At 42.2% G+C, this 13625-nt stretch overlaps 1 long non-coding RNA gene across 1 annotated transcript; it reads left to right on the top strand.

Annotated features, from left to right (window-relative positions):
* The first annotated feature begins 11227 nt into the window (after positions 1-11227).
* LOC130117479 (uncharacterized) lies at positions 11228-12698 on the top strand. Its single transcript, XR_008810680.1, has 3 exons — positions 11228-11343; positions 11926-12076; positions 12225-12698. It is a non-coding gene; the product is annotated as an uncharacterized LOC130117479 (long non-coding RNA).
* The last annotated feature ends 927 nt before the right edge of the window (positions 12699-13625 follow it).

The raw sequence follows: 13625 nt of genomic DNA on the forward strand, positions 1-13625 counted from the left end.
CAGTCTCCATCTCTCTATTCTGGCAGGTGGTTTTGATCTGGCATTGTTCCAGACGATCTCAAGGGCCTTGTGATCAGTCACTTGTGTGAATGGATGTCTGTAGATGTATAAGTGCAAATGTTCGCAGCTCCAGACGACAGCCAGTGCTGCTTCTCACTGTCTGTGAGTAGCACTTTTCCACATCGCTGAGAGCACAGCTTGCATATGCTATGTTGCGTCTCTCACCTTTCTCCTTTTGATAAAGGATGGCGCTGAGCCCTACAGGGCTGGCATCGACGATCAGCTCCGTTTCTTTGTCTGAATCAAAGTAGGACATGGTGGTATCACTGGTGAGACTGTCTTTGATGGCGTTTAGTGCTGCTTCTTGTTCTGGACCCCACTTCCATGGCGCATCTTTTCTTGTGAGCTTGCACAGTGGTGCAGAGATAGAGGCAAAGCCTTTGATGAATCGATAACAGTAATTAGCCATCCCGAGTAGACTCCTGATTTCACCTGGATCCTTTGGGTTGCTGTACAGCTGCTACCTTTTTGGGGTCCGGTCCGCTGAGATGCCATCAGCAGAAAAGATGAATCCAAAGAATTTGAGCCTGGACTTGTTGAATTCACATTTCTTTCAGTTGAGTGTAAGGCCGCTCTCTTTGAGCCGTTGCTGTCATGCTCAGACTGGGAGGTACCATAGACAATGATGTCGTCACTCAGATTTTTCACTCCTTTGAGGCCTTGGGGAGTCTGGCAGATTGTGTTCTGAAACACCTCTGCAGCTGATGAGATGCCGAAGTTCAGGCATTTATATCGCCTCAAACTAAGGTGGGTGGTGAACGTTATATACCTGCTGTCAGGGTGGAGCGCTAGCTGGTGGTACTCTGCTGTCAAATCCAGCTTAGAAAACAGTGGCTCCATTCAGTTCATGAACAACATCATCCATGGTGGGTGTGATGTGACGTTCATGTTCGATGGCAGTGTTTGCTTGACGTATATCCACACAGATTCTCACTTTGTCTGGGTCTTTTGGTTTCGGGGGTGTGACGATGGGAGAGACCCATGGCGTGGGACCTCACACTGTCTTAATTGTCATCTGTTTCTAGCTTTCACAGTTCATCTTCCACTTTCTGCCTTGTGTGGAATGGCACACACCTGTGCGGATGGCATGTGAATTGGAATGTTGAATGGCTAGTTAATGTAAATACAAGCGGAAAAAATGTCCTTAATACTCAGTTTTGCCCGTTTTCCTTTCCTTTCTGATAAGAGCTAGCTCATGCATGCATTACAGGATGTAAACATAACGTATATTTATCATCTGTTGCAAGAGAGAGTGTTACTATATGTCCAGGTTACAGCTGTTCTCCGGTAAATGAGCTGATCTATTACGGCGTATAAAATATATTTAGCTGTTCTTTTTGACAGGTCTATTATATATCAATATGTTCATTGATATGTGAAGAACAACCTAGGACCGTTGAACCTTTGCCACCTTGAATGGTACAGATATTTTGCCTTGCCCATGGACGACATGTGTGCGAACTGTTTCGTGTGTGTGTGTGTGTGTGTGTGTGTGTGTGTGTGTGTGTGTGTGTGCGCGCGTGCTTGCTTTAACCTTCACAGATGCATCAAACAATCTTAAAACGGGGGCAGAAGCCCAAAGTAAAAAGGTGCACAGTGTGCTGCAGAAGTTATCACTGCCCATTCTGCGACAAAGTATATAACCCAAATGAAATTCATCACCTTCAAATCCATTTAAGTAACCACATCAGTCTGGCGGTTCAGCATGAAGGTATGTAGTCTTTGTGCGTTATGGTTCTTTATTAATGTAGGCCTGTTACATTGTCATTTTAACCTGTATCAGCTCAACAAAATATTAAACAGACATAACCATTTCCTATTTAATTGAGCTAATTATGGCCCTGTGTTAAGCCATCTCCCTTACTTATGCTCAGTCTTCTACAAAGCTATGTATTATTTTAGGGCGTGGTCAGCATGTGAGGCAGGCATATGGAACAAAATAGTGTATTCATATGGCCTACCCATAAACTTTAACCCTAACCTGCACCCTAAACCTTAGAAATAAAATATTGGTATCTTTGTAGAACAAATCATAACTCTATGACCAACAGAATACATTTTAAACACCTTGTGACTTATACAGTTGCAATCAAAATTATTCAACCCCCACTACAAATTAGGTTTATTGGCAAAATTTACAAACTGTCAGCTGTTTGCAATAAACAAATCAAACATGAACAATTTAAATAGCTCAACACAACTAATATTACAAGTGGTTTCTCCAAATTCAACACAGAATGCCACTTTTAAGGACTACTGCAGTCTCAAAATTATTCAACCCCTTCATGACAAGTGTCTTTAGTACTTAGTAGAGCACCCTTTTGCTGTTATGAGCTGCTGCAAACGTGATGCATAGCCAGACACCAGCTTCTGGCAGCGTTCCTGAGGAATCTTAGCCCATTCCTCATGGGCAATGGCATCCAGTTCACTAATATTCTTGGGTTTGCGTGCTGCAACCACCTTCTTCAAATACCACCAGAGATTTTCTATGGGGTTCAAGTCAGGCGACTGTGACGGCCACTCTAGAATCTTCCAGGGCTTCTTCTGAAACCAAGCCTTGGTGGACTTTGAGGTATGCATGGGATCATTGTCCTGTTGGAAGGTCCAATGACACCCAAGCTTCAGCTTCCTCATAGACGGCATGACCTTTTCTCCTAGGATTTCCTGAGACTTGATTGAATCCATCTTGCTCTCCACACGCTGCAGGTTTCCAGTGCCAGAGGAAGCAAAGCAGCCCCAGTGCGTCACCGAGCCACTGCCATGCTTCACTGTAGATCCATAGGCCTGAAAAGTTCTAGTTTTTTTTCATCGCTCCACAGAGCAGAGTCCCCAAACCTCTTTGGCTTATTATATGGTTTTGAGCATATTGGAGCCGACTTTTCTTGTGCTTTTGGGTCAGTAGTGGTGTACGTCTTGGAGTTCAGGCATGGCGCCCTTCAGCGTTTAGTATGCGCCTTACTGTGCAAACTGCAACCTCAGTGCCTGCTGCCACCAAGTCTTGCTGCAGGTCTTTTGCAGTCACTCGAGGGTTTTTGACCACCTGCCTCCTCAGGAATCTGGTGGCAGCCGTTGATGGCTTCCTCTTTCTGCCACGTCCAGGTAGTGTAGCCACTGTTTGTTTAACTTTGAACACAACTGGATCTCTAGGAACAGTCGGTGCCTTTGCTATCTTTTTGTATCCTTTTCCTTGTTTGTGCAAGGCAATGATCTCTTCTCTTAACTTTTTGGACAATTCTCTTGACTTCGCCATATTTCTAACATGCAATCAAATGTCACCATCAACAAAACCCTAGCCAGTCCAGGTATTTGTTGTGTTCCATTTCAAGCACACCTGATGCAACTAATGAAACCCTTGATTAGTTGCATCACATGTACTTGAGACAACACCCGATTTGCAAATGTGTGCTCCTATGAGGGATTCTATTCAGAGGGTTGAATAATTTTGAGACTGCAGTAGTCATTAAAATTAACATTTTGTGTTGAATTTGAATAAAACCCTTGTAATATTAGTTTTATTGAACTATTTAAACTGTTATTGTGTAATTTGCTTATTGCAAACAGCTGAAAAATTGTACATTTTGCCAATAAACCTAATATGCAATGGGGGTTGAATAATTTTGATTACAACTGTACATTTTTAATAGGACTTATATTATTTTTTCCTTAATACTGAAAAGTTGACTTCATGGTGATGCAAGGTGCACAATGCCAAAGCTATGCAAGAGTGCCGTATGCTTAGCCACTTTGATTATTGTAAACAAGACAACTGATAAAACTTTCTTTTTTACTTTTTAGATTTAATCATCGTCAAATGCAATTTGAAATGCAGACCCTCGGCACATTTTCATTGCTGCTACTGTCCCACGACTGTACTGAGGAAGGTCCAAATCATTAAACATCTAATATCATGCAACAAACATCCACCCACAACTTCAGCAGCATCCCCGTTTTCTCCTCCAGCATCTCAGTTCACTCCAGCACCCCTGTTTTCTCCAGCACCCCAGTCTACTCCAGCACCCCAGTCTACTCCTCCAGCACCCCCATTTTGTCCTCCAGCACCCCAATTCACCCCAGCACCCTTGTTTACTCCTCCGGCAACCCAGTTCACTCCAGCAACCCCGTTTTCTCCTCCAGCACCCCAGTTAACTCCAGCACCCCCGTTTTCTCCTCCAGCACCCCAGTGTACTCCTCCAACATCACCACAGTTTACAGCAACAACATTGTCTTCATGTGCAACCCCAACTCCACTTCCAACACCAGTACCTCTATTCACCACCCCAGCAACATTCTCTCCATGCACTACCCTAACTCATCCATCAGAAAGCTTGGCAGCAGCACCAGTAAGACTGCGTGTGCGTCGGCAAGAAAGAATAAAGTGCAGTCATTGTGGGCTCACAATAAATAGGAAGAACTTGTTGGTTCATATCAGGAGGAAGCACAAGAAAAGGTAGAAGATATCACAGAAAAACACCACCTCGCATGCCAGTGTGTTGACTCCAAAAATGGGATATTTGCAGTTGAAAAATCTTTTTTTTAAGCCATGCACTGCTATCCGTATTCAAAAAAGAAAAAAAAGGGGGTGCAAGCCATCAAGTCATTTGTGAAATGGAGGAATGCAATACAAATACAGAATTTGCAGCAAGGAGTGGACTTGTCCCATTTGAATGCATGTTTGCGGAGGACAGAAAGAGAACTTGTTTAAACAGACAAGAAGGAGCTACCATTGCAGGCATTCCTCTTTCAGTTGAGGTGCCCATGGGGGGGGGGGGCTCCCTTGAAGAAATATATTTCAGTATATGAGCCAAAAGTCTCATATTATAGCAGACTTGGTAGGATAGTAGCTGCTTATGATTCCCAAAGGAATACAATACTTGGCACTGCCCATGTGCCAAACCAAGAAAATCTTGTCTCCATAAAAGCATTGCCAAGTGGCATCTTTTTCAGACGGACAGGCAGATATTTACAACTTTGAGGACCACGGAGAGTGATGCTGGGGGAGAGACTGACCAAGAAGCAGAAAAAAACAATAATGCACAAAAAGATGGAGAAGGACCAGCATGCCCTTAAAAACGTGTAAATAGTTACTAATTGGTGTGACGTGCAGTGTTTGTGTTTTACTTATTCATTCTAACTTTAAAAACATGTAATTACTGTGGTTTGTAGTGTTTATATCCATGTTCCTTTATCCCCAATTCCTTGTTGAACAGTTTCTAAAATTAAAACCCTTTCTATCTCATTGTGTGTGTGATCATTTGCGCATCTGAGAGTGACCACACATTTGTGTACTACCTTCAAAAATATGTACGTGGGTGGAGTGTTTATTTGTATCTAGCCATTTAGCCATTTACAGTATGTAGTAATGATTTTGTTAAATACTCAGTTGGAAGATCGATTCTTGGCTGGTAAACTTTTCCGAGAGACATTGGGGTACTACAGTATGTTCCAGGCTTGTGTGCGTCCATAATAGTAACATGTTAAGATAGTGTTAATTATGAAAATAGATATACAAGAAAGAAATAGATTTATTTAACAAAATTTTATTGAGGGGTGGGGGGCATCAAATAACCATGTATCATGTATATAAAATAGTTGGGAACATGAGACAAGTATTTTTGGCACCTTGTAAGTTACACAATTACGTGTAATATGTAACATAACTTAAGAATATAAGAACTTAAGTTAACAAGAAAAGTTACTGTTAAAGAACCAACATTAGAAGACAAAACAGTGGATGTGGTTGCATCTTTCTAGAAGACAGCAGCTGAGCTCCCGCGTTATTATGAAACCCACTGCTTTTCTGGGCAAGACACGCCCTGTGTAGCATTCAAGCGCTAGGATTGGCCAGGCGTCCAAGCGCTAGGATTGGCCAGGCGTTCAAGCGCTAGGATTGGCCAGGCGTCCACGCTTGCGCTAGGCACGCCCACGAGCCTACTCACTATTAAAATGAGTTGAGGATTTGAGATTTTTGACCACCTCCGACGCAAACCGTGTTTGTTTTTTGTGATTGAATACACTTTCCCACACGTTTTGTGTGCCCTTGTTAACAAGTAGTGGTTATCGCCATCAGCCAACTACTTAATACAGAAAACATTACTCCCTTTCAGGAACTGTTGCTGCATAATAATATATCAGTATCGTAGTAACTTTAACGCCTCTGCTACCCGACCTCTAATAAATAGGCTAAAGGCATTCTGGTGTCCTCTCTGATTAAAGTGTTATCAATTTGTGACCCCCACATGTTTTGTGTGTGCTTATTAAAAAACTGCGATTATCGCGATCAACCCATTACATAATACCCAACAATCACTTGTCCTTTTGTGGAAAAAATAGCTAAGCTAACAAAAAAAACCACGTCGCTTTGAGTAACGTCAGCCTGTCGTCAAAAAGTTACTACGATACTGATATCATATTGAAAGGAATTCAGGGGACAACGCAGCCATAGGAACTGCCGCGGCCGGGAAGCGAATCCGTATCGCCCGCACCGCAGGAGACATCGCTAACCGCTGGACTAAAGGGCCAGACTCGCCAGCCCGCGGCCAGCGTGTCTTCTTATCCATGCACGTTACAATATTATGCAGCAACAGTTCCTGAAAGGGAGTAATTTTTTCTGTATTAAGTAGTTGGCTGATGGCGATAACCACCACTTGTTAATAAGGGCACACAAAACGTGTGGAAAAGTGTATTCAATCACAAAAAAAACAAACACGGTTTGCGTCGGAGGTGGTCAAAGATCTCAAATCCTCAATTCATTTTAATAAGCTTGGACGCCTGGCCAATCCTAGCGCTTGAATGCTACACGGGGCGTGTCTTGCCCAGAAAAGCGGTGGGTTTCATAATAACGCTGAGCTCCCACCTTTACCTGTAAATTGCAAAGGGCAGGTTAGGATACCTCTCAAACTTCGCCTCAGAAGAACTTCATGACATTAATTAATTGATCAGATATGATTGCTGATTAGTTCACAAATGCTGATCTGCTGTGGCGACCCCTAACGGGAGCAGCCGAAAGTTGTAGTAGTAGATTGCTGATTAGTTCACAAATACATCTTAATTCAATGTATAAGAAATAGTAATAACACAGGTACACTATACAGTAGTAATCTTTCACATAACGTACTGCCAATATGTAGCTAGTCAGTTTGTGCCTCACAGAAACGATGCTGAGCATGGCAGCATGGAAAAGCTTGGATATAAGGAAGGAAGCCAGTGAAACCGGTTATTTTCTTGCCCGGTGCGGGATTCGATAAGGGTGTACTGCACCACAAGGCGACATCACTAACCGCTCGACTAAAGGGTCAGACTCGTTATCTAGGGGCTAACGTGTCTTATTAGTAGTTTACACCAGCATCTAAAACGAGAGCATCTATCTAGCTACATAAGTCTTAAACACTAAACGTTACTTTGACCTAACATTACACACACACAATCGATTCACTATGGCCGTGTTCACAGCGATCGTCTGTGCAAATATCTGCGCAGATTCGCTGATCCGGACAACATCTGATAGTTTGTTACAAGGGGGGGATGTTGTAAAGATCAGCATTTGTGCGCAAATATCCGCACAGATGATCACTGTGAACACGATCTCTCGGTTTTCAGTGACAACCGGAAAACAGCCAGCTCTGGCTTGCGTCACTACAAAGACGTTTGTCGCTTCAGTGATGAGAAGAGAAAATGACCTTAGCGTGAGCAAGCGTGAGTATCTCGACAGCTCCGACATGTTTATAAAAACACAAAGGGGGGGGGGAAGCTTTACACCGACGCATATTTAAACCTGGCTCTTAAAATAAAATGCAATTTCAAAATACAGCTTACCCAGTTACAGCGAGTCCCCTTCTTCATTCTATCCATACGGATCCTTACTATTATCAAAACCACTCCCTGATAACCCTCAGGTTGGAACACACGACTCATCCGAGCACGTTGTAGGAGGGACTGGATCTGATCCAACCCCGCCCCAGATCCAGCCCTGCCCATTTTGGTTCTGCTTGCACCGCATTCACTGTGGCAGCTGTACCCGGATCTATACCCGCAGCCCGCATTTCAGACAGTTCAGAGTTCTCCCGTAGTCCGGAAGTCCGTTCAGTGTTATGTCGGGCTCTCTCAGCGCCTCCCTGCGAAGCCTGGATGATGTGCAGCTCTGTATTAGCTGTGCTTTAATGTCAGAATCTGTTTTTAAACTCAGTTCTTTGCGTCTGGTGTGGCATCTATACAGGTTTTCTCCTGGTTGCTGCACTGCTTTATGAATATGTAGATTTGATACTGGACATTCTCTCTGGGTGAAAAATATCCCGTAAACCTCTGTTTCGTTTTTTTGTTTTTGTATACTCGTGTAACCGGTTATTTTCTTGCCCGGTGCGGGATTCGATACGAGGTGTACTGCACCACAAGGCGACGCCACTAACCGCTCGACTAAAGGGTCAGACCCGTTGGCTGAGGGCTAACGTGTCTTATTAGTAGTTTACACTTGTCTGCCTCGACTGCCATAGTATATCATAGATACCATCCACTCGATTTCCTGCCAAGCACAACAGCAAAGCTTTTAGCCTAGCATCACCAGTAATGTTCATAGCGATGGAATAGTTTCCAAACCCTTGTACCCGTTTTGTCCATCGTGGTCCAACAGAACTGGGATCGCTTCCAGTATCAAAGGGCAGGAGAGCGACGCTGCCTGCGAGCGACAGGGTAACGTTATTTTGGGAGTTAGCTTGTGTCCTCGTTAGCTTAGCTTAGCAACTCACTCGGTGCTTTTCTTTTCTTTCTGTAACGCAATTTTGATTCGTCGCACAGGTTTGATCCTCGTCGCCAATGTGACATTATGTGCTTCTCATAACATTTATGAATGGACAGACAACGACTGGAGTGAAAGTCTGTGACTGAGTCCTGACGGAACGTACGTGCTTGACTACCTACATATCCTCCTACCAGCAGGGGGCGTACGTTGACTAGAGCGCAGTCACACAGACTGTAATGATTTGCTTGTGGACATTACACATGGTAGGTAGGGTTAGGTTTTTTTTCTGTGAATGAACGCTGATTTATTTCCAGAGGCGGACAAAGTACACAACTCCATTACTTGAGTCAAAGTATAGATACTCCCTGGTCAAATATTACTGCAACTGAAAGTTGTTCAGTCAAAATGTTGTTTGAGTTAACGTACTGGAATACTTGCTTTTATAAATACTTAAGTATTCAAAAGTACATTTTCTTGTTAATGTCAGCGTATTGTTGTATTGTTGCCACAATGCATTTACAGAATTTAATGACTGAAAACAACCGACTGAACGCACTGACTTGCTTGTAGAACCTGTAGAATAAAAACCTTGTAGAACATGCTATAAGGCCTATAGAAACACAACTGAATCAACAAAAGGACAACCATTGTTTTCATTGTTTTATTTAACAACAATACAAAATTTACTAAAACAACCAACCTACCTTAAAATCCCAGTTACACACCTCTAGCTTCAACACTGCTCTAAGTGAGACAAAAAAAGGTTGTATTCACAACCAAACAAAACTCAGACAATGAAGTATTGGTTAATTTTGACGATACATCCACCCAACTTTAAAGTCCAAAATAAGTGCACTTCTGTACAAACATACAACTCCATGATGAATATAGCAAAGACGATGTAAATGTAACATATAAATAAATATAAAACAATATGTATTTATAACATTTATTAGTATATACTTTTTTTTTGAAACTTGATGCATCTCCTGTCAATACATTTGTAGCCCACTTCCTGAAAACTACGTTGGCAACACCCACAAGCTGGCTGCAGCCAGCGACACAGCCACATACAGTGATAAAGTCGCTGCCGGTGTGAGCGAAGGATAACGGGAACCTTCACAGAAATGCAGCGGAGTCAAAAGTACAATATTAGTCTTTCAAATGTAGTGGAGTAAAAGTCATACATTTCCAAAAAAAATTAATACTCAAAGTACAGATACTCGATTGTACTTCGTTACTGTTCAACCCTGTTCATTCTGAACATGTAAATAAGCAGGATATAACATACAGATGAGCTATTGCCAATAATTTGAAGTGATCAACAAATCCACACATCAAACTCGGCCAATAAATCTCCATATGCATCAGATTATTTGTTAAAGGAGTAGGAGGAATTATACACTTATTTTTTCCTACCCCTTCTCACCTACTCAAGTTAATTCAGCTACTATACATTTCAAACTCAATTCCCACTGTGCTGTACTGGGAACAATAAGAGAGGGAAAAAATTTCAAAAATACATGAGAGCGAGAGAAAACAATGAGTAGAAAAAGAAAAACATCCTAATGTCATGTATCTCACAGATCTCAATGCTACGTACAACCCAAATATCCACTCGGTGTCATAGAAAGAAAAAAAAAGTAATAAGAAATGTTTAGAGACAAATGAAACTGAGTTAACGCAACATAACCTAAGCTTAACTGTGGGGTTGGCTTTATTAAACGGTTTTGTAAAGAGTTTATGAAGGGCATGGGTCGGCACTCGTCTTAACATGTTGACTATGACGCTCAGGTTGGTTATTTGTCGTCCAAAAGAAGATAAAATAAAGATTTAAAGTTTTTCTATCGTTCAGGCTGTTTGGTGTAAATGAAAATGTATACTGAAGTAAGCTGTTTTCACGCTTAAACGGCATGCAAAGACTTGCTGTATGAATTAATATTATTTGAGATGAAATTCATGTAGTGACCATAACGTTTGTGACAATTTTTCTGTTTTTTTGTAGACGCATCACTCGATCATTCCTCCCAGTGGAGAGAGCATGCAGTCGAACGCTGTACAACATGTTGCAGACTTTACCACTGCCCCCTTTGCCCGAAACACAAACCCAGCCCACCATCCAGGCTTCAGCAGCACCTAGATGTCCAGGTGGAAAATGCCATTACATTTAAAGGTCATTTCTATTTGAAAGTGTGTCTTCTGGTCTTGTAAGTCATTGGCTAATTCAAGACTTTTTTTCTTGACTTGCTCTTGGATAAGATCTGCAGATGCAATTTAAACCACAGGGGTGGGGGACATTTTCATTGCCCCGTTTGTGGCAAAACTGTCATTGGAAGAAAAGACATGGAAGGACACCTGGAGGCTTGCCAAGGTGCCACAAAATAGACCATCCACCTCAAGTTGCTGCTGGTCTGAAGATAACCTAGACCCGAGTCTATCAGTGACTACTCCTGTTCCGTTGTTTGCCCACTGGACAGAGACATCACAAGCCCTCCTGCGAGGGGCCACCACTGGTCAGACTGAAGAACCAGAAGTTAGAGGACATTACTGAGGTCAGATTTTGTTTTTTTTTAAAGCAGTCCATTTTGCTTGAGTTCTATTTTTGTTTTCCTTTGAGTTTACTCTTACACCAATGTTTTAATTTCCCTGTTCCACCACTCTTTAAAATTAGGTTTACACAGGCAGTGATTATTGAACATATCCTTCCTCGGTTGTATCGGTATTTAACAATCTTGAAGGCCAGTTCTCTGTTTAGTTTTAGCTTATTAAAACAGGGCCCTTAAACCTAAAAATATGCTAAAAATTGCATACTTCACTAAAATTAGGGTGGTTCATAGTGATGGCCCCCTTTTTCCAAGTTAACTCCTGTGCTGCAGTCACTGTAAAGAATGTGCCGTCCCAATAGCTTAGGATTGAATCCACACCTTATATGTTGTCTTTAATTTAAAAATAGACAGTGCATAAATAATGCAAGATTAATAAATGAATACTCTGCAGTCAACAGACCTAAATTGGTAAAAATTAAAAAATTTTGAGCTGGCTAACATGTCTTTGTGGATTAGTTTGAGAACTGGCTCTGATGGGAACATTGCTTGTATTTGAATTTTAAAAATAATTAATTTTTCTTTTTTAAGAGAGAGAAGCAATTACAGCCTCAGGAAGCTGATGTCTCAGTTGCAAAAGATGTGGAGACGACAGTGGAAGCAGTAGGCTTGTTTCCCAGTTCTGTGCTGCTGACCCAAGAGGGATGCTCTTCCTATGGCGTATTCTGAGAAAAAGCTACTGGTAAAGTATATGTAATTTTATTACATTCTGTGTTCAGTAGGAGAGGGTGTGTGTGTGTGTGTGTTTGAATAGAGGTTATGATACTGTTGGTGCAGCAATTATGCTATATAGGAAGACAACCTGTTCTTTCGTTCTCTCTTTTCCAAAGGACGGGTGGAGCTTAGGATTGTACATGACTGAAAACAGGCAGCAGCCTAGGTTGAAGCAGACCAGCATGTGTTTTCAGCCAAGGTGGAGTTGCCTGATGTGTTGAAGATGGGGGAAGAGGAACAGGCAGAGGCTGCACGGTTATTTGGAAAGCTCTGAGTTGAGGAAACAAGCGAGGGCCTGGATGAACATAAGGGAATCAATCTTGGAGCCATTCAAGTTTATATTTTACAACACTGAAGACATGTGGAAGGGTTTCTTTTCCCCTACTTGTACCCGGCCAATTACCTCACTCTTCCGAGCTGTCCCGGTTGCGGCTCCACCCCCTCTGCTGATCCGGGGAGGGCTGCAGACTACCACATGCCTCCTCCAATACAAGTTATGTTGCCAGCCGCTTCTTCTCACCTGATAGTGAGGAGTTTCACCAGGGGGATGTAGCGCATGGGAGGATCATGCTGTTCCCCCTCCTCCCTGAACAGGCGGCCCGACCAAGCCGAAGGTAACATGGGGATTCAAACTGGCGATCCCCATGTTGGTAGGCAACGGAATAGACCGCTACGTTACCCAGACGCCCAAGGCACATGTGGGAGTTTTGTGAAGAAATTATAGATAGCCAAAAGTATTTGGGAAACTGAATGCCAAATGGTTAACAACTAATAACTTTGAGTAATATTAGTAACGCACTACTGTTGTTGTGCTATGTTGTGTTTACTGATTAAAGGGCAACAAAACGTTTGATCACTTTGTCAGTCTGTCTCTTTTGCTTCTTTTTTTTTAATGAAGCACTTAATAATTCACTTTGATTATACCTTGAAGAACACAGAGATACGTTAGTGTGTTTTATTATAAGCCTTTATTGGCCCCCCACCCCTCAAAGGGCAAATTTAGGTGTTCCAGCAGCACAAGGACAGACACGGCACAGACAGTTACAACCAAATATGAAATTAATGGTGGCCTGGGGAGCCCTGTGATGGCCTGGCGGCCTGTCCAGGGTGTCTCCCTGCCTGCCGCCCAATGACTGCTGGGATAGTCTCCAGCCCCAAGAGCAACCCCAAGAGCAGGATAAGCGGTTTGGATAATGGATGGATGGATGGTGGCTCAGAATAAGAATGGAAAATAAAGATGCACAATGGAAGATAAAATTAAAAAAAAAAATTCTTAAGTCAAGCAATATAGCCAAGAAATACTCTTAAAACAGTGCAGTACAAATGATGGTGAGTAAAAGTATAGTATATGTAGGAGTTAGGTGGAACTATTTGTTGTAATAGCACACAACAGAAAAGTTTATATAACATGATAAAAGATGTGGCTTATGACATGAGTCTAATTATTTTAAGAAAATAAATATGGTTGTAACTATTCCTGCCCTCCATGTGTGCTGACATTGCTTGTGTAGTTAAAA

This window comes from Lampris incognitus, chromosome 9 (genome assembly GCF_029633865.1).
Source record: "Lampris incognitus isolate fLamInc1 chromosome 9, fLamInc1.hap2, whole genome shotgun sequence".
Classification (NCBI taxonomy): domain Eukaryota; kingdom Metazoa; phylum Chordata; class Actinopteri; order Lampriformes; family Lampridae; genus Lampris; species Lampris incognitus.